General features: G+C 45.5%; 1 protein-coding gene across 1 annotated transcript in view; it reads right to left on the bottom strand.

Moving 5' to 3' along the window:
* MYO5B (myosin VB) overlaps positions 1–20,254 on the bottom strand; it is a 233,138-nt gene that overhangs the window by 135,653 nt on the left and 77,231 nt on the right.

The raw sequence follows: 20,254 nt of genomic DNA on the forward strand, positions 1-20,254 counted from the left end.
ATAGATCATCTACTGTTTTTTTTTTTTTAAGGACTGTGCTAAAGAATGGGGATACAAAGAAATTTTAATTAAGACTTCTGTTCAAGGGTGGGAAAGGATAAATCTGGGAGTATGAGATTTGCAAATGTTAACCACTATATATAAAAACAGACAAAAAACAAATTTCTTCTGTATAACACAGGGAACTATATTCAATATCTTGTAATAAAAAGAATATGAAAATGAATATAAGTGTGTGTGTGTGTGTGTGTGTGTGTGTGTATATGCATATGCATGACTGGGACATTATGCTGTACACCAGAAATGGACACACTGTAACTGGCTATACTTCAATTAAAAAAAAAACAACCACTTTCTGTTCAACAAAGATATTTGTGTCAGTACCATGGACAGAGTTAATAATTGGGAGCAAGGCTGGGAAAATAATTAAAATGAATCTTAGAAGCAATGCTTACTTAAAAAAAAAAAAAGGCAATACTACATACACTATGACACTTTCTTTAGAAACTAAACAAGCAAAAAGAAACATGATGCTTAGTGATACAAACACAACTATATTAATACAAAATGCTATCAAAACCCCGTTAGAGTGGGAAAAGACAGGTAAAGTCAGACAGAGGGCAGAATCACCCTGGGGGAAATAAAACTGGGTTCTGTGGGGAGGGCAAAGCAAGGCCGGGGAACAGAGACAGGTTAGGATAGGGGTAAAGTTAGGTGAGAAGGATACAGAAAATCACAGTGAGGCAGTTTGGGGCTCTAAACAGAGCCACACAATTACAGTGAGTCTAAAGTTAAAGATTTCCTCCCAAGGTTGGGGGCACTAGAAAGAACAGTTCTGCTGTGAGAAGAGGCTGGGCCAGGAGCTCCAAGCAAGACAGCCCATGAACCCTGCCAACAAGAAAGCCAGGCTCGAAGTGGGAAGTAAGAGATATGCCCAGGGCACCTAATGGGACAGCACCTCTGTGAGGCATCCTCCCTGCCCAGGGCCCAGGCAGGCCCTGGCTTCCAGGCGTGAGGGAGGCAGAGCGCCTCTGCCATCAGGCACGGATGTTCTGCACTGCCGCACCCGCAGCCCCGAACACAAGCCATTCAGGAAGGCTGCCATAAATATTCATGAAAAACTGGTTAATTGGTATTTAGCAGTCAGAGTCCTAAGTGCCTACTCAGTAAGATGAAACTGAACCTTCTGACAGTGCAGGAGCTAAGTACTTGGTGCATTTCATACCCAAGTATCATTTTTCTACCTCAGTTTCACAGTGGTCCTCCGAGTGCTAAGTTCTATTTATAAACCTCCCAGGTGTAGTGTGATACAGGTAGCAGCAAAATGAATCCGTCTCCTTCCACTTACTCGCTGATCTCGAGAGAGGCTGGTCTCCTCTCAGATGTGAAACATCACAGAAAGAACCTCTGGGAACTCAACCAGGCCCACCCCTCACTGGGAGATAAGCAGGGCAGAGTGAGACTGAAAATGGGTAGGGGCGGGGAGCTCCTCTGTGTGAATGGGAATGTGCTGGCTTCTCTGCTCTTAAAACAAAGGGCTGGAAGATGATCGCTAAGAGTGCCTGCTATTCCTGAGTTCTGTAAGTCCAGATGAGGTTATAGCTGAGTGTGTGATACAGTCCACATTAACTGCAGTTACCTGCTCATTTCGAAAATACACGTTGGAACACAGAGATCTGCTGGTTTAGGTGAGGGTGAGCAACAGAGGCAAATGTTTCCAGTGATTTTATATTTTACAGAATCATTTTGGTCAATGTTATCATTAGCTGGGAGTCAACTATGATATGCACATATATTTGTACTCCATAGCACCAAATAGACACTTTCAAACTCCATTTCATTTGGTTTTGGAAACTGTTTTGCAATTGAAGGAACACATTCGAGTAAATTCAGGTAAAAAGGCTTCTCGTTCGTTGGTCAGTGGGCCAGCTGGTACTAGCACCTCGTCTAAAGCCCGTCCTCTCTCTCTGCACTGCACTGTCTCTGCCAACTACCAGGGAGATACAAGATCTTCTACTGTTTCTCTCACAGATGCTGCTTCATCCATTCATCCTTTAAATATAAGGGCATCCCTGCGAGTCAATTTCAGCATCTCCTCTCGCTTTCCAGGTTGCCTCCAAGGTGAGCTCATCTTCACTTATGACTGTAACTGCCACCCCAGAGCGGTCCACACTCAGATCTATCTCCCAACCCAGCTCTCTCCCAAGAGCCAAGCGCATATGCACAACTGTCCCCGGACAACGGCACATAGAGGTTGCACAGCAGCTCCCCCCACCACCCCACCAAGCCTACACACATGCCCAGAGCCAAGCTCCCCAGCTCCCCTCCAATCCGCTCCTCCCCAAGCGGGTGGCTCGGCACCCACACAGCAATGAGAGGGGAACTTGCGAACAGCCCTTGACTCCCTTCTGTTCCTTATGCCGTCAGGCAAAGTTGACTGTACTGCCTGGATTCTTATTCCAATCCATCCGTTACGTTCTGTCCCTCACCCTTTCTCTCCTGGATCCTTCCACAGCATCATAACTGGTCCTCCTGTGTCTATTTTAGGCCCTACTCAATCCATTTTCCTAACTCTGAAGAGGTATTTCCAAAACACTCATTTGACCACAGGTAGGTCCTCTGAGCACCCTCTCACGAGACACCGTGGCCTCTGCCATGTTGTCAATGTCTTCAGCATTCCAGGCCCTTCATGATCTATCCCAAGAGACCATTCCAGGCATAGGCATCAGGCTGCACAAAGGGTGGGGAAGCACAAGCAGTGCTCAGGGAAGAAGGTGAAGTTCAGGGCTCTCAGATCCCAACAGACAAGTCCTGGCCTCTGGCAACAATTTGCTAAGAATCATTTGTTCACCAACCTGGACTGTCCAGTAGAAACACTGGTGGAGCTTATGAAACTCCCCCTGCTGGATTCCACAACAGACCAACTAATCACAATTGGGGGGGGGGATGGCAGATGTATAGATATATTTTAATTCCACAAGTAATTCTACTGTTCTGCTACAACGTTAGTTCTGCTAGGGTTAAGAACCCCTGCTCAACAGCTTAATTAAATGGGTCACCATATAAATATGTTCAGGTACTTGTAGAAATTCAAATACTTTGTAACTAATTCATGGTCAATTCTAGACTAATACCATGTAACACTGAACTTAAGGATGAGCTTTAAGAGGCTAAACAATCCTGAATTTGTGAATTTATTAGCCATTCTTCCTGGCTGCAGACAATAGGAGCCTTTACATTTAAGTCTAAGCTCCAGCTAATGGTTTATGATAAACCACCTGGAAGTCAAAGTGGCATTTTCTCATTAATTGGATGTACATTGTTGCCATCTACACAGCTGAAATGACAGTGCCTACTGGTCAGAGTCGGTGTTGGAAGCACACAGATGCACATGCACAACAAACAGCATGCTGCTGCCCGCTAACGCCTGCAGGGGGGGAATACACAGCTCCACGCTACCTCCTACCTCTGGTGTTCTTCACCTGGGGCCCATGAATTCCCAACAGGACCATGAACAGAATTCAGGGGAATCCATGAACTTAAATGCAGTAAAAAGCACAGCTTTAATTTTATTAAGTTCTAACAACTTTAACATTTCCTTCAATTAAGAATATAGCCTCACAAAAAGCAAAAACTAACAAAAGCTGTGACTCTGATACCATAATAATATTAGTTTTCTCAGGTTTCATTAAATATTTACACTCATCACTATGTCAAAGTGATGGTTATTATCAGATCTGCCACTAACGAATTAACAATGCCTTATATTCTCCCTTTATCACAAAATCCTAAAACATTTCGATCATTTCAATATAATCAGTCCTTTGTACATATTAATTTGATACATTTATATGTTTTACATAGAACAAAAATGGTTAAGATCCCCTGATTCTCTTTTTAAAACGTTTTTCTTTTCTTTGCCTGATTGCAAAATCATGCCTCTTCATGCAGCACTAATGACGACTTTCCGAGGAAACCATGCTTACAACAGTCCCACTGTATTTCCCAAAAGCCAATCAGAATCACCACTGAGTGTGTTGGTAGAGGTGGGAGGCAGGTTTCAGAGACCGCTAGGATATGGGGCAAGGTTCTCTCCACTGGAAAACATTACAGTGTAAGCCACAACGTTGGTATATAAATTTTCAGGCTTTAAAACTGAAGTTTACCAGAAGACTAAATGGCATTCTCATACTCTGCATTTTATTGCCCTTAACAGTCCAATACTGTCCTTTGGGAATGCAAAGATTTTGAGATGCACCTTCTAACAAGTTCCTGCCTGATGCTGACGCTGCTCCCCTCTCCTCCTTGGCATTCAATTTCCTCTTTGGTAAAATAAATGAGTTAGACCTAAGCACCATGCAGCTGTCAAGGTCTGACTCTGTCTCCTGGTCTCTCTACTCGACGTGTGACAAGCACAAGGGAACCTGGTGAGACAGTGTGTGGCCCCCCGACCAGGGCAGAAGTGACAGATCCACAGGGATACTACACTGATGACTCCATCTTCAACACCACACTCCGGCTCACCAAGTTCACCTGCCACAGACTCTTTGGAGAATGCTGCTGCCCCACTGCCACCCCCTGAGTCATCTGTCCCTCAAGAGACAGACATCTCCTCCCACCTCCCACCCCACCCTTACATCAGTTATCTCACAGCGCACACGGCCGGTTCAGCGTCAAGCTTTCTTCTCCTCAAGTACATGTGATTATTCCTATCCCAGGGACTTCCCTGGGCACATCTACATTGTGAGATGTTACAAAACCCATGTGTCATTCATCCAACATGTCAGTATCCACCGTGTGCTAAGATGATAGGAATCTTAGCAATTGAGGGCAGAGGCCTGCAACAGTTCATTCCTGCTACCTAGCCACCAACCTTCCTGCAGCATCCGCACCTAGCTCTTCCCCTCCCCTCCTCCAGCAACTGGAGAATACTCCCTTCTCGGACGTATATTTCTGGATCCTACCCTCATATCCAGGATTCTGCTCTACCAGTTATCCCCTTCCCCTGTGTCCCAAACCCCTCCCAAGCTGTCAGCCTCTCTCCCCCAGCTGGCTCCCTCCCATCAGCATTTTAACACTCTGAAATCATTTACCTGAAAGCAAACATGCACAAACAGCCCCTCCTCCCCAGCAGCACAGAGGAGGGGCTTGGGAGCTAAATAGAGAAAGGCAAGACTGAGGCCGGTTCAGAGGCTGCAGCAGTGACCCAGACGGAGTATGAGTCCCTGCACACAGGCCGCGGTGGTAGGAATCGTTAGACAGTAGATTCGAGTTGCATTTTAAAGCTGTGACATATATGACACTTTCTCTCTCAGATAATATGTATATTTTAATAGTTTGAGTCACAGCTGAGAAGTAGGGTAACACTCTAAATAAAGCGATAGGCCAGGGAGACAGATATTTTTAGGCAGGAGAATCTTTGGTCAGCCATCTAATTAATATTACATAGTCACTTGTCTACTCTGAGAATTTAAAGGGCTGTAATCTCCAGGGCAGAAAGTTTGGTATCCAGAGCACTTCTATAGATCATACTCTATGCCCACCTAAAAGTGGCCCACGTACGCAAAGACGGGGCACATCAAGTGTGCAGGGACGGGAAAACGAAGAACGCGTCTGCCTGAAAACACCTGCTGGCTCTGCACTCAGAGCACACATGCGGGAATCCACCAGGGGTTAATTATCGCCTGCTCAGCGGTCACCCATGGAGGAGCAATCCAGGTGTCCAACAGGACAGATCACACCCCAGCTGACACTGTCATGCGGCAGCCGTGAAAACGTGCTGTCAGGTGGAGCAAATTCATCAGCGTAAGCTCAGTGCCCCTGCAGGAGTTCAGCTGGAGACCCAGGCTCTCCCGAGTCAGCCACCCAGAGACGCAGGAGGAGAAGGAGCAAGGGCCCGGAGCGGCAGCAGGAGAGTCAGTCCCAGCAATGGCCCTGCCACTCAAGAGCTTGTCGACTCTGGCCGGGCCCCTCAAAGGCTCAGCTGTCAACAGCCTATGTATGCTTCCACATTCCTCAAGTTTCAGTGAGGAGCCATGAGGTAAGGGAGACAAAAAAAGGCCCGAAAACTAAAGGGCAGCATAAACGTGAGAGTTACACAGAATGTTAAAGATCGTTTTGAGCACTTGGGGTGGAGCAAGAGGAGGCAAGACGGGAGGCAGTGCCTAGATGCACGGGACCGCCCAGCCCGCTGCAGGCCGCTCCAGGTTCCTAACACTGATCAACGCAGTAACCCAGTCAGTCAGTGCTCCACACCCGTACTGTCTGTGCCAAGCAGAAATCTTACACACATTTCCAATCGCTCCCAAGAAGCAGGCATCACCCTCCATCACCTATAAGAAGAGGGGATCATCACCCCCTTACAGGTTCTTCTTCCTCCACCAGATCTTCAAATGCTCCGTTTCCTCAGGGTTAGATCTGGGAACTTTTCTCAAGCATCTGTCCCAGGATGACATCACCCATTCCCAAGGCTTCGAGTCCCACCTATAGGCCAAGACCTCTCCCAAGTCCATCACAGACTCCACTGCTAGACAGCGCTATTTGGATATCAGGGGTCAGGGGTCAGAGTTTATCCCAAATAAACTCATGTTCAACCATCCAGAGTATCTCTTACCCCCTTCCCCCATCTTCTGTTCTCAGCAGACAGAACTTCTATTTACCGTTTCCCAAAGCAGAAACTCAGAAATCATCTTTTCCAGGGAGGCAGCGTACCAAAACGGTCAAGAGCACAGGGTTTGGAATTAGGAGGCCCAGGAGCCTATCATCTCTGCCAACTGCCAGCTGTGTGCCTTAGGCAAGATGTGTGACTCTTCTGCAGTAACGGTCAGGTAGCACTCGTACATCACTCATGATCTTAAGGAACATTCCCTGCTATTATGCGTAGCAACAAAGTAGGGAAATATTTTTGAGACTTATTAATGTACTTTTACATTCCTTTTACATGGCATTCTCCTTCCTCAACTCGAGGCATTGATTTGTCTCAGGTTGATTAGGATTATTGTAACAGGAAGGCAAAGACAAAGGAAAAGTGCCAAAGTTCACCTTGGGACTGTCACAACAGGATATTTGAGTACCAAGCGTGGTAATTGTCTCGAAATTCTGTCTGCTGTTGCGGAGAAATGAATTAAAAGTTTGTTAAGTTTCCATCCTGAAATCAAGAGCTAGGCCCAGGAGAAAGTGGACATCAGTTTCACTATAAACCACAGGTAAAAGAGAACTCAGAATGTGACGTGAGAACCAGGAGAGGCTTCTGGTGCACAGAGAGGACCCTGCAGGAAGGCATGCAGTGGGACCAAGGGAAGCAGGCAGTGTTATTTCCAACTTGGGCTCTTTAACCCCCACTTCTTGCTTTAGGGGAATCCCCTGGACCAGTTTAAGGAAAGCCCAGGTTCAGCTTTGGCATCCTTAACTGAAGACCAACAGCGCACCAGTATCGGAGAAGGAAAGGGCTGACTTGTAGGGTGCTGATGATGGAAATCAGAATTTGCTTCTTATTTCTCAAAATTTAGAAGGGTCTCCCAGACAGTCTCTTCAAGGGTAAGTCACTTATTCTCTCCGTAATTACAGAACTGCTAAGTGAGAAACTCTGCAATCCCCTATGAAAAAGTTATTTTGGTGATTTAGTACTGTGAAGTAAAGACATCTTTGATTAGTTCTAAAACCAATGCGTCATCAGCCCAATTTAGCGAGAGAGGAAACAGCACAGGAGCAAAGGAAAACCTGGATGCTAAAATGGACACCGCCACTTCCAATGTGATCTGGACAGGGTCTACAACCACCGTGGGTCCACGATGCACATCACAGTAGTATTATACCAAACTGTGATCCTCACCTAGGAACACAGTTTGGATGTGAAGCACTAGAGTACTTTGGCTGACTCATTATCAAACATTACAACAAGAAACTATTAGTACATTTCTGCTAATGCAGCCCCCAAGTATTTCTATCCCAGGAGAACAGGAGAGGGCCATGGACTCCTTCTCTGGTCAGTCTGGATCTACACTCTTGGCTTAATTATGGATGCACATTTTATGGGATATATTGAAAAATTGGAATATATTCAGAGGAAGTCAGTCAGAATTGTGAACTGCCACACAAGGCATGTGAGCCAGACAGGAAGAGTCTAGCCTGGAGAAGCAGAGACTAAAGGTGCATTCTCAGAGCCATCTGTTCTGGTGACTTCTCCAGAAAACAGGCAGCACCTATGGTGGGAGTTAAGTGAGGGTAAGATACCTGCTCACCCCTGAGTTCCAAAAAATGGGATGAGGCGACTAGAAGTTTTCAGAAAGACTGGGGTCCGTAACACTGAAGACGCTGAAAAGGAACCCCTATCCTAAAAGATTTGGCCTCAAAAGCCTTCCAACTCCAAGTACAGAAATCTTAGCCATTCTGTGCATTTCATGAACGTAGACTCTGCAAAATAAAGTAAGAGGCTCTACAAATATAAGGAAGTAAAATGAACAGCACTGTAGTAATGACAATCTCATACACCTGGGAAGAAAAATCTCTGCCTTGGATTGCTGAGCCAGAGTTCCTGCCCACCAGGTAATTATGATGGATCAATATGTGCAATGACAAATGGACTAAAACTCTGGGAGCCCAACGACCCAGTGGGGAAGCGGAACAAACTGGAGAGAGTGCATATCGATCCCCAATGTCCTAACTGAAGATTGGTGCTACACATTTAAACTAAATGCAGCTAGACTCGACAGAATTCACACACCTCTGTTAACGGGTCCCCAGGAACTTCTCAGTAAGCACAAGGTTAGGGGTACAGTACTGTCATCTGCGAAGGATGACTGATCGCAAGTCACTGGATGCCAGGATTTTCCCCTGCTCTTTATCCCTCTGCTACCAGGTATGAGGCATTGTCTAAAAAGACATCCCATGCTTCTAAGTACTCTTGGTACTTGCTCTTCTAAGGAAGGTTAAGTCCCTTTTTAACCAAAAGAGACATCTTTTTTTAAAGCAGGTCATCGATCATGAGGCATTTTGTTCTCTAGTTCTGGGAATACAGAGGACCAAATTAACTTCCATCATCTTTTGGCTGTAGGTGCCCCTCTTCTGGCTTCCAAAATCATTGATCTATGATGAAGGCAGGAGCCAGGCAGACTCAAAAAGCATTTGCTTTTAAATCTGTGCACTGTGGTTCTAAAGGATATAAACGCAGGGCTTTCTCCTGGATGGGTGGCTTCACCTGCAGACTTTCTGTAACCTTTCCCTGCACAGAAGAGTCCTTCACTTCCCAAAGCTCCGCTGTTGACAAAGACCACATGGATCAACCCAAGTTACACAGGTGATTTCAGCAAAATTCTCAACCCTGCCTCATATGGATAGCTCCTGGGAGTGTTTATATCAACACCTGAGCCCCATCTGATTCACTCAACCTCTAGGGGGGAGGCGCGGCCACGGGTAGTTCGGAGCCTTCCCGGTGATTCTCCCGTGCAGCCAGGGCTGAGAACCACTGCAGACGAGCCTAGACAGCTACCACATTCGAAGGATTCTCTGCCTTCTAGCAGGCTCTCACATTCTGTGACTCCTTTCCTTGATCAAAACCCACCCGCAGATCCTCAGTTCATACCAAGATGCTACAAGCAACCAAGCGGACCTTCAAGACTGGAGAGACTATTGAAACCTGGGACAGATTGTTTTCCTGAGCACCAGGTCTGAATCCCCAAAATCAGAGAGACATCTCTTCTAAAATTTTCCCAAAAACTTGTCCAAAGACTTGCTCCTTTCTGAATCAGTTATAGAATTTTTTTTTAAGATAATTTTGTTTCACCCATGAAATTCTGATTCAGTAAAGCAGGTGTGTGTGTGGTGGGGAGGGTTCCCTCAGTGATTCTGAAATGGCGCCATCTGGGGGTGCCTCTGCCAACTCCATCCATGAGCAAGGCCCGTGCGGGGATTCACTTCTAACAATCTCTCTCCATTATCAAGACTCTCCCCAAGGCTTTCTTCTTTTTTAAGGTAAAATACTGTCCACTGTTGTACACCTACATCCTAATGTAATCAAAGAGCTACTAAAAAGTGGGGCTCTTTAACCCAGCGGAGTAAGCTGACAGAGAGGAATAATGGCCATGCACTCTTAGTCATGTCCCCTATGATGGGGATGGCCTGCACTGAGCCAGCCACCTTCCTCCCTTTGTGCACATGGATAAGAACCACAGCAGGGGCTGGGGGACAGATTTCCTCTGTGGACCATGAACTAGGCCACCAAGACCGCTGCATCTGTGGCTTTAGACACTGCCCTAGACACTAAACTAGTTCTTTTTTTCCCCACCTGCAAGGAAAACTGAGCAAGCTCCCCCTGAAATATTTATAAATTCCTTTCTGTGCTACTATACCAATACACTGTGTACATTATATGAGAGACACTAACCGAATTTTGTATCTTTAAAGATTGTGAAAAATAAAGTTCTAATATTTTCTTCCTGCACTTCAGTCAACCCTACAAAAAACGATGTGCCCAGCGGTTTGAAGACTGCCACTCCAGCCATCTGATCCACCACTGCAGGCACCAGAAGTGACTAAGCCTCACTTCTACCCACTTGTGAAAAGCTGCTTTCCGGCCACCACCACATGCTCAGTTGGAGATACCAGGCAGGCTCTTTCAAGCCAGCTGCCTACAAAAACAATCAAATAATCACTTGGTTCCTGCAGTGTAACATATTACTTTCCTGTTGCTTAAGCTTAAGGATGCCATTACCAAAAGGCAGTGGTGTCCACACGCTGACACTATTCTAGGGGCTGTGTATGACAGAAAATGGGTTTGACATAGTACAGTTGATGCTGGCTTTTCTCTAGACGGACTGACAACCACCTACAAACTTCTGCACTTCTAATTTCCAACACGAGCCTATAAAAAAGTCCAAAAGAACATTGTTAATCCCATGAAATTGCCCGCCTTCTACTATCCCCTTGGCCGTGAAGGACCATCTGTTCCCCGAGGGCAACTCTAAAGGGAATCTCACTCAGCACTGATGTCTCCACCCAGCACTTCTTCCCTCTGGACACTATGAAATGATGATGATCATTATTTACCATCAGATCATTAGTATCATTTATCACCAGATAACCACTACCACCACCACTGCACCAGACACTCACTGAACACTTACTCTGTGCCAGAAGTCATTCATTCTACGCACTTTTCATTTATCAACTCATTTAATTCTAACAATCTGATGATTCAGACACTACACTTACCCCCATTTTAAAGATGTAGGCACTGGTACAAAGTGAGGCGAACCTAAGTAACTCGCCAAGGTCACGTGGCTGCTATGTTGAGAACCCGGGCAGTCTTGCTCCCGGACACTGAGCCACCTCACTGCACGGCGTCACCTCAGCAGACGAGGTTCACAGCCACTCCTGTCTTTCAGGACATAGACGTAAAACAACATAGTTATAAAAGAAAGAGCGGGTACCATGGCATGCAAGTTGTTAACCACAACGTGAAAAGAAACTACGTTTCATCCTGCTCGGCTTCACATTTCATTAGCTTTTTTCACTGAAAATTATTTCAGGCACCGTGAAAAACTAAACCTTACCACATGTCACCACCACTATGAATTCCTAAAGAAGCCCGTGTGGGGTGACAAGCATGGCTCTGACAGCAGGACAAGAACGGAGAGTGGGGGGGGGGGTGCGCGTGAGCTCACGTCCCGCAGGACGTGGTGCTCAGGATCGTGTGTGTGAAGTGCCAGGTATTTCTTACAATAACCTGCAAAGGGAAGTCCACGTGCATCCTCCTGCTTCAGCTGAGGACGTGGAGGTGCCCTAAGGGACAGTACCTGACCAGGTGAACGTGGGAGGAAGTGGCTAACTGGGGTCTGGCTGGCCCGCATCCTCAGACCAGACCTCAGATCACATCACCATGACCAACCTGGCGTGCACGGCTCTTCACAAGACTTCAAACACAGGTAAGTACCTGACTACATTTGTAGTTCTGTTAGATTAAATTATCCATACCTAGTCAAAGAGCTGCTCCCAGCATGTCACGGCAATTTATCCAGATGAACACCCGTTAACCAACAGATAAGAACAGAGGCAAAGGACTTGTTAAATTTGCACTTGCATCGAGCCAGGGAGACCTAATGTATCAGACACAGAACTCAGGATTCTCAAAGATACACTGGGATAATCGAACACAGGGACCAAAGGTGAAAAATGCAGATAACTGAACCCTGCTCAGCACATAAAAAAAATCAATCACACATGTGCAGAATGAGGGCAACATATCTTAAAGTTTGAATTTACAGTGACAGAAAGTAGATCAGTGGCTACCTGGTGGTGGAGCAGTGGATTTTAAAGAAATACAAGGAAACTTTGGGGAGTTAAAAAAAAAAAAAGTTCATTATTTGGATCGTGGTGGTTGGTGATGGTTTCCTGGGTGTACGCATGTGTCAAAATCTGTCAAATTGTATCTGTGACTTAACGTGTGTAACTGCAATATGCACAGCTTATTGCAAGTCAACTAAATCTCATTAGAGTTGTAATAAAATTCTTGTGCACGTATGGGCAGAGGGAGGAGAAACAGAAATTTAACAGCTTGCAAACGTAGTAAAATCAGCAACATGAAACACCTGCCAAGTCAGGGCAACTGTAGGCTCCTCTAACAGAACTTCTGTGTGTGTCTTTGCCTCACCTGGCAGACCGCCTTCAGAGACCTTGGGTATCAGAGAGGAAGACCAGATGGTGCCCGAGGGTGACCCCCAGTGGGAGAGGGACTGAAAACCATGCTCATAAGGAACGTCTGTAGGGGTCAAGATGCTCAGCCAGAGCTGGGGAGAGGGGCTGCCGCGCATAAGTAAATGCCCACTGTTCTATATGGCTACACAGGACAGAGCTCAGATGCGTGGTGGAAGCAACCAGAGGTGCGTAGAGCGCTGTGTGGTGGAGAAACTCCCAACAGTGAAAGATGTTTAAAACGGAACACATCTGAGAGCCGGCGTTACCTGGGCTGGGGACGGGCAGGCAGCCCCCCGAGGACCAGCGGCCAGGATGCAGTCTCCAGCATCCTTATAGTTTAGCCAATTCCTTCCAGATGACTGCGGGCCCTCTTCTTTCCAACATGCTGTGATTCCCCAGGTAAGATAAAAAGTGATTATTAATAAACTGAAGTATCTTTCAGCTCTGTGATTTCTGATTTGGGACTTACCTATTAATAACATTCAGAACCTCTGCAGTGTCACAGAAGTTAAACAAAGGAAATGGTCTAGTCTTATTCTTTTCTAAATACACAATTTCAGAAGGAAGTGACAATATACACCTACGATTTCTTTTAACATAGGGACGTCATAATTAGCTACATTCACTGCACACTTAACTTCCCCCTACACTCAAATTTAAATGATATGACTAGAATTTTAAACATGATAGATAGAAAGATAAACTATACAATCTAAGAGATTATAAAGGATCAAAAGGAGGCTACAGACCTTGGTGCTGGGGCACCCACCCCGAGGGAAGGGAAGACGGGTGTGTGCAGGCCTGGCTGAGCAGGATGGCACAGGAGAGGGGACAGGCGAGCAGGGAAGAGCCCAGGGAACACAGCATTCCAGGGAGAATCTCAACAAAGGGAAACACTCGGGCACGTTCCAGGAAGAGGTAATGCCGAAGGAAACTGAAGTCCTTCCTGTGTTCAGACATCTTGAACATCTTCCAAACCCTGTGCTAAAGCAACTGACTCCTAACTAGTCCTGACTCGAAATCATAATGAATGGGAAGAAAAACAGAAATGGTCTAAAAATCAGGGCTGACTGAAGTCACGGTCTCAGATGCTACTGTAAAAATTCAGCAAGTCATTGCTCCTTAATTACTGACCTCCCCAGTGATCCATCCCTTGTCGTCTTCAACAACAGCTGATGAAGCTGTCAGCTTTAACATCAGTGCCCCACATTTTCATGCTGCTCCCGGCATTTAAAGGTTCCTCATGACTTCTCACAGGTCCAGGTTCCTCCCTGAGGCAGGGTCACTGTTCTTAAAGGGTGAAGACACTGAGAACCACAGGCCCGCAGAGTTCGTGCAAGGACACACAGTAGGTGAGAGAGACATCGCCAGGGACAAACCCCTGGACACTCCCGCACAGCAAATACCTTACAGAGACACCAGACCTGGCTCTGCTCCCATCAGTACGATCATGTTCTCACCGAAAACATGAGGCTCCATCAGGAAGTACCTCACACACCCCGAATGTCCCCAAACTACAACAACCCAGAATAGTAAGCCACTTCACATCAAAAAGCAAGCAAGAAACTGACATCGTTCTAGTTAAAACTCATCAAAGCAAGGTGTGAATTTAGGTCACCTATGTGCAATTCTTTTTAAAAATTATTTTCCCAGAGATCCTGAAACCATTCTTGTGGATCCCAGAGTATTCCCCCCAACAACTAGGAAGGTTAAGTTGCCGCCTTTTTTTTTTTTTTTTTTTTTGACCTCTAAAGGTGGAAAATGTAGAACTTCCTCATTTCTTCTCCCTTCTGCAGCAGAGTCAGGAATTTCTCTGGGAACACTCCCACGGGCACAGAGCAGGTGTCAATCAGCCGCCTCAGATGTGCCAGGCTGCCCTCCCCCGCTCAGGATAGGCCCACCTTTTACTATAAGTCACAGCTTGGAAGCACAGCAGAGCCAGATGGAAATGTGTGTGCTCAGTTACCCTGGCTACCTGAGTGACTGAATTTGCTTTGCAATGTCCCCACTCTCTTTCAGAAAGAATTTTAAAAAAGGATCAGACCTGGGGAGCACAATACGATGGCCTGCTCCCATCAGCAGAGCTAGAAAACACACCAAAAATTCTCATCTCACCGTGGAACTTAGACACTTTTGAATCATTAAGGGAAAAGGTCTATCCTGAGGGCCAGGCCAGTCAACAGGCACCCCTGGTAGGGGGAGTGCAGGTTCTCAGCCAGTACAAAGGGCTTCGGGGCAAACAGACGGGGTCTGGATTTCAGCTTCACCGATCTACAGGTGTTCTCATCCTGGGAAATGATATAGGAATATGGAGAAGGAAAAGATTTTGAAACAGGGCACATCAGAGAAAAACTGTTCTTTAACTTCCCTTGTATATTCCCTCTTTAATGAGCTCTAAAATGTCTCCATTACTGTAGGCCAGCATTTCCCAAAGAGTCCTTTGGGAACATAAAAACTGTTTTACGTCTAAATAAGATTGGGAAACCCAGCATAATGCATCCGCACCTTGGAGACTCAGAACCTGTGTCAATGTAACTGCTCTGAGAAGCCCCCTGCCTTGAATGTTTCACTCGATTAATCCAGGATCGCTGGACCGTCCTCATAGCCTTTGCCAACAGAACACACTTTTCTTCCAAAGTCCCCCCGGGCCTGCAGAGGCCTCCACAGTCTAGCTGCCCTGTCTCTAACTGTACAGTCCACAACCCCTTACAGACCCACCTGCTGCGCAGGTTAAACTTTCCTGGGCGCTGTTCCCTGACCACGCCTTTTGTGTACAATAGCTTTTTTGAGATGTAATTCACAGAACACACAATTCACCTATTTAAAGTACCAATTCAGTGGGTTTCAGTGCATTTGCAGAGTTGTGCATTAATCACCACAGTCAATTACAGAACATTTTCATCACTCCCCCATTTCCCCTCAAATCTCCAGCCCAAGGCAAATACTGATCTACCTCTCTCTATAGATTTGTCTATTCTGGACATTCCACGTAAGTGGAATCACACAATATGTGGTTTTTTATGTCTGGCTTCTTTCACTTCCAAGGTTCATCCAAGTGGTACCGTATATCAGCATTTTGTTTCTTTTCATGAGCCAAATAATATTCTACCATATGGATATAATCACATTTTATTTATCCATTGGTCAGCTGATGGATATTTAGTTTGTTTCCACCTTTTGGCTACTGTGAGTAAGGCTGCTATGAATGTCTGTGTGTAAGTGTCTGTGTGGACATATGTTTCATGTCTCTTGGGTTCACATCAATGAGTAAAATTGCTGAGTCATGTGGGAACTCAGTCTAACCTTTTGGAGAACTGCCAGACTATTTCGCAAAGAACCTGCACCATCTTACACTCCCACTAGCCGCGTGTGAGGATTCTAATTTCCCCATGGCCTTGCCAACACTTGTTATGATGTCTTTTGGATTATAAACGTCCCCGAGGGATGTGTGAAGCATTGTGTCACTGCAGTTTTGTGACCCTGCTTTTTGATGCCCCACTTCTGAGGTTACGTTCACTCGATCCCACCCACCTAGATGTCTGCTTTGCACTCTGTGTGTCCCACCAACTCATCAAGATCCAGCTTAAACGCTAAAGTTTCCTTGGATTGGGTGTGACAGTCAGTTCCAGACTCAATTCCAATGACTCCAAGCATGGCTTCAACTCTCTGCAGTTACAAGCTGTTAGGCCCCACTCTGCCTTTTCTCTCCAACCAGACTGCGAGCGCCTTAAGAACTGGGGAGCAGGGGGAGGGTACAGATCAGTGGTAGAGCGTATACCTAGCATGCACAAGGTCGTGGGTTCAAACCCCAGTACCTCCATCAAATAAAATAGTAATAATTAATAAATAAGTAAATGAAAACCTAATCCCCCCCCAAAAAAAGAATTAGGGAGCGAGAGGTCTTACACTTCTTAGTGTTCATTCAGGAAGGAGCCTATCAGATAACTGATACTTCATAAATGCTGGCTGTACAATTTAACCTAGGAGCTGAGGCTGGAGTCAGGGAGGTAAAAATGAGGAAGAGGGCATATTGGATCTCAAATTTGGAGGGAGGAGCAGAGATATAGAGGAGGTCAGTCCCCTTTCTCACAAGGGTTCTCGAGCAGAAGACCTAATTCATGAATTTGATGTTTTGTACTACACTAACCTTTTTCTTCCCTCTGAATCTCCATTTAGTCCCAAGTCTGGACTTGGTGAATTCAACCTGGACGGGGACAATGAACCGATCCTCTTCTTACTGTGTCTTCTCTTCCCCGCCGTCCAGCACAGCAGGACACTGCAGGAGCTCTTGGGATGGGCATGAAGGTCTGGATTTATCCCTTTGAGCTTTGACAGAGTCCCCCCAAGCACTCAAAGCATTAAGAGTTGAGGAGTCCCTGTGTGAACCACATCAAGAAAGAAGATCCAGGCCCCAGTGAATCAAGGGGAAGAATTGCTGTGTCCAAGGTCAACTGAGTCACAGTCTCCAAAGACTGGGAGTCATGAACTTTAGTTTCATGTACCCTTTATTTCCCCCAGCTGTTATGGAAGCTCAGATTCTAAGCACACTGTGCTAGGCCACGGCTACTTGATCCACGTAACAATTATTTCAACAACTACTGATGAGTCAGAAAGAGCACAGCATAGTTGGCAAGTATTGGTAAGCGAATGTCTTCTAGTATTCACAGTCGACAGAGAAGGCCTGTATGGAAATACAGCAAAACCTTCCCTGCATCTGACCAGTGGGTCTCCCTCCTTCCCTGCACAACAAAGATTCTGCTGGGGCTTCTAATATGCGTCTCAGATCAATAGCAGAAACCCTGAGCTGCTGACCACAGAACTTATTCAAAAATAGCTCTCTCCAGCGGCCACATGTGCTGGTCTTACACTTCTAAGACACGTTCATGAGCAAAAACTGCACAAGAATTTCAGCAAAATTATTTGGCTACACCCTGGGACTCAGTGGGTAGAATGAATATAAACCTTAAGACCTTAAAGAAAGCTCTTAAGGAAGCAATTCCCAGTCCAACTTTAACATCAAAACCCCTTAATCATCAAACTCCTCACCCCAGGCAAAATCGTATCACCACCACCCTGGGTGCCCATACTGCCCCTTTCCCTCTAAATGATGTGAACAAGGACCCAAATGAATGCAATGACCCAGGAGGAGAATAACATGAGCACAGCTTCAGGCTGGAAAGGAAGGATGTAGGCATTTAATCCAGGGGAAGTGCGGTGTGGATAAAGCTGGAGGCTAGACGTTCCTCAAAGCTGTAGGGGCGCCTCAGGAAGTCTGACAAAGAACAGCAACTTCTGATACATCTACATGCAATCGGCTAAGAGAGGAGAGTGGGATGAGAAACACCAATGACGTCCATGAAAGACACATCTCAGAGAGCCGGCGGAACTTTCAGCGTGGCAGGAAGTCGCCAGAAGCAGCCACACTCACCTTCTGTTTTGGAACCGTAAAGAAACCATTGGCAAAGGAGGAAGATGGGCTTCCTCACATGAAGCAAAGGAAGACTCAGTTTAAGTGATTCTCCTGAAGCACAAAACCTGTGCAGACCCCTGAGCAGTGCTGGGCCCTGCAACACGCCATCCCTCATTCTTCTCCCCACGTGACCTGACCTTGACCCACACTCTGAGTCAGGAGGCGTGGGCATCAATAGGTTACCAAGCTAAGCGACTCCTAGTTAAGCCATGACAGCAGATTTAACATACTAGGTGGTCTTTTTACAGCCATAGCGAGGTCAAAGGTCATGCCCATTTTCGCTCCATGACCTCTTACTGCATTTTGGAGGGGAAAAATGGTTCTAGATCATTCTAGTTGTTAAATTGCTCAGTTCTCTAGTCGCTGCTTATATTAAGTCTGGTCATTGCGTATCTATAAGGAAGCAGGCTTTGTATATCCTGCTCTCCACGGCAAGCAATACAATGTTGTTAACGAGTAAGGAAGCCTCTGTAACAGTCTTCCCCCATGGAAACTTTCACTGAGCTGAAAATTACACTCTTACATCCACTGAAACATGGACCACCTTAAATGGGATGCTCTCTCACTCCTTCACTAAATTAGCCAAGCAGCCCCTCTCCCCCAAAAGGACTCCGACATTTGCTGCTCACTCCGTAAGGTGGTCTCTAGAGGTGGCAAGAAAGATTTAGCTGAAAGGATCCAGCATTTTAGTGTTAACTGGGATATGCATTTCCACTAAATCTTTGGTAAAACTATCTTTCCCTATAATATCCCGAATAGTTCAAGGTCAACACTGTGGTGGTGAATTTTAGGTATCAGCTTGGCTAGGCTACAGTTCCCAGACATTTGGTCAAACACTAGTTTAGATACTGCTGTGTAGGTGATTTTTTTTTTTTAAGATGAAATTAACATTTCCATCAGTAGACCCCGAGTAAAGCAGATTACCCTTCATAATACGGGTGTGTCTCATCCAATCAGTTGACAGCAGAGAAAAAAATTGATTTCCCCTACCAAAGGGAATTCTGCCTTCAGACTCAAAATGCAGCATCATCTTTTCCCTGGGTCTCCAGCCTGCCAGCCACCTCTGCAGATCTTGGACTTCCAAAGCCTCCACAAATGTATGAACCAATTCCTTAAAACAAAAATCTCTCTCTTGGATAAAGAAGCTGTGGTATATTTATACATTGGAATACTACTCAGTCATAAAAAAGAATAAAATAGTGCCATTTGCAGCAACATGGATAGACCGGGAGATCGTCATTCTAAGTGAAGTAAGCCAGAAAGAGAAAAAAAAATACCCTATGATATCACTTATACGTGGAATCTAAAAAAAAAAAAAGGATGAACTTATTTAAAGAACAGAAACAGACTCACAGACATACAAAACAAACTTATGGTTACAAGAGGGGAAAGGGGGTGGGAAGGGATAAATTGGGAGTTCAAGATTTGCAGATACTAATTAATATATATAAAATAGATAAACAAGTTCATACTGTGTAGCACAGGGAATTATATTCAATATCTTGTAGTAACTTATGATAAAAAAGGATATAAAAATGAATATACATATGTCTACATATGACTGAAGCAGGAATTGACGCAACATTGTAAACTGACTATACTTCAATAAAAATAGACGTATACAAAAAAAAAAAAACCCTCTCTCTGCACGCCCACACACGTACACACACACTCCATACTTGTCTGTTGCCCTGCAGAACCCAGAATACTACACCCACCTATCAATCTTCTGATGAAAGAGACCTGTACCTATCTTCCAGAGCTAGAAAAGAGCAAAATGAGATCTGCTTAAGTGCCTAAACAGAACTCTGCTTCCCGGCTAAAAACTCAAAACCACTATGAATGACTGCTAATTTGAAATTTCTATTTCTGCCCTAAATGCATGGCATCTCCAGGAGTTGTCGACGAGTCCTGGTTCCCTCAAAAGGGAGCCTTCAGTGAGATCTGTAAAATGAACAGTGATGCTGCAAAATGGATTCATTACACCTGGAAGGGAGGAGAGAGGGCCAAAAGAAAACCAAGGAAAGAGAAAATTAAGGAGAAAGAAAGGCATTTATCACACTGCTCGAAAATGAAAATGAAATAAGTCTAAGG

Source organism: Camelus ferus, chromosome 30 (genome assembly GCF_009834535.1).
Source record: "Camelus ferus isolate YT-003-E chromosome 30, BCGSAC_Cfer_1.0, whole genome shotgun sequence".
In the NCBI taxonomy this organism is placed as follows: Eukaryota; Metazoa; Chordata; class Mammalia; order Artiodactyla; family Camelidae; genus Camelus; species Camelus ferus.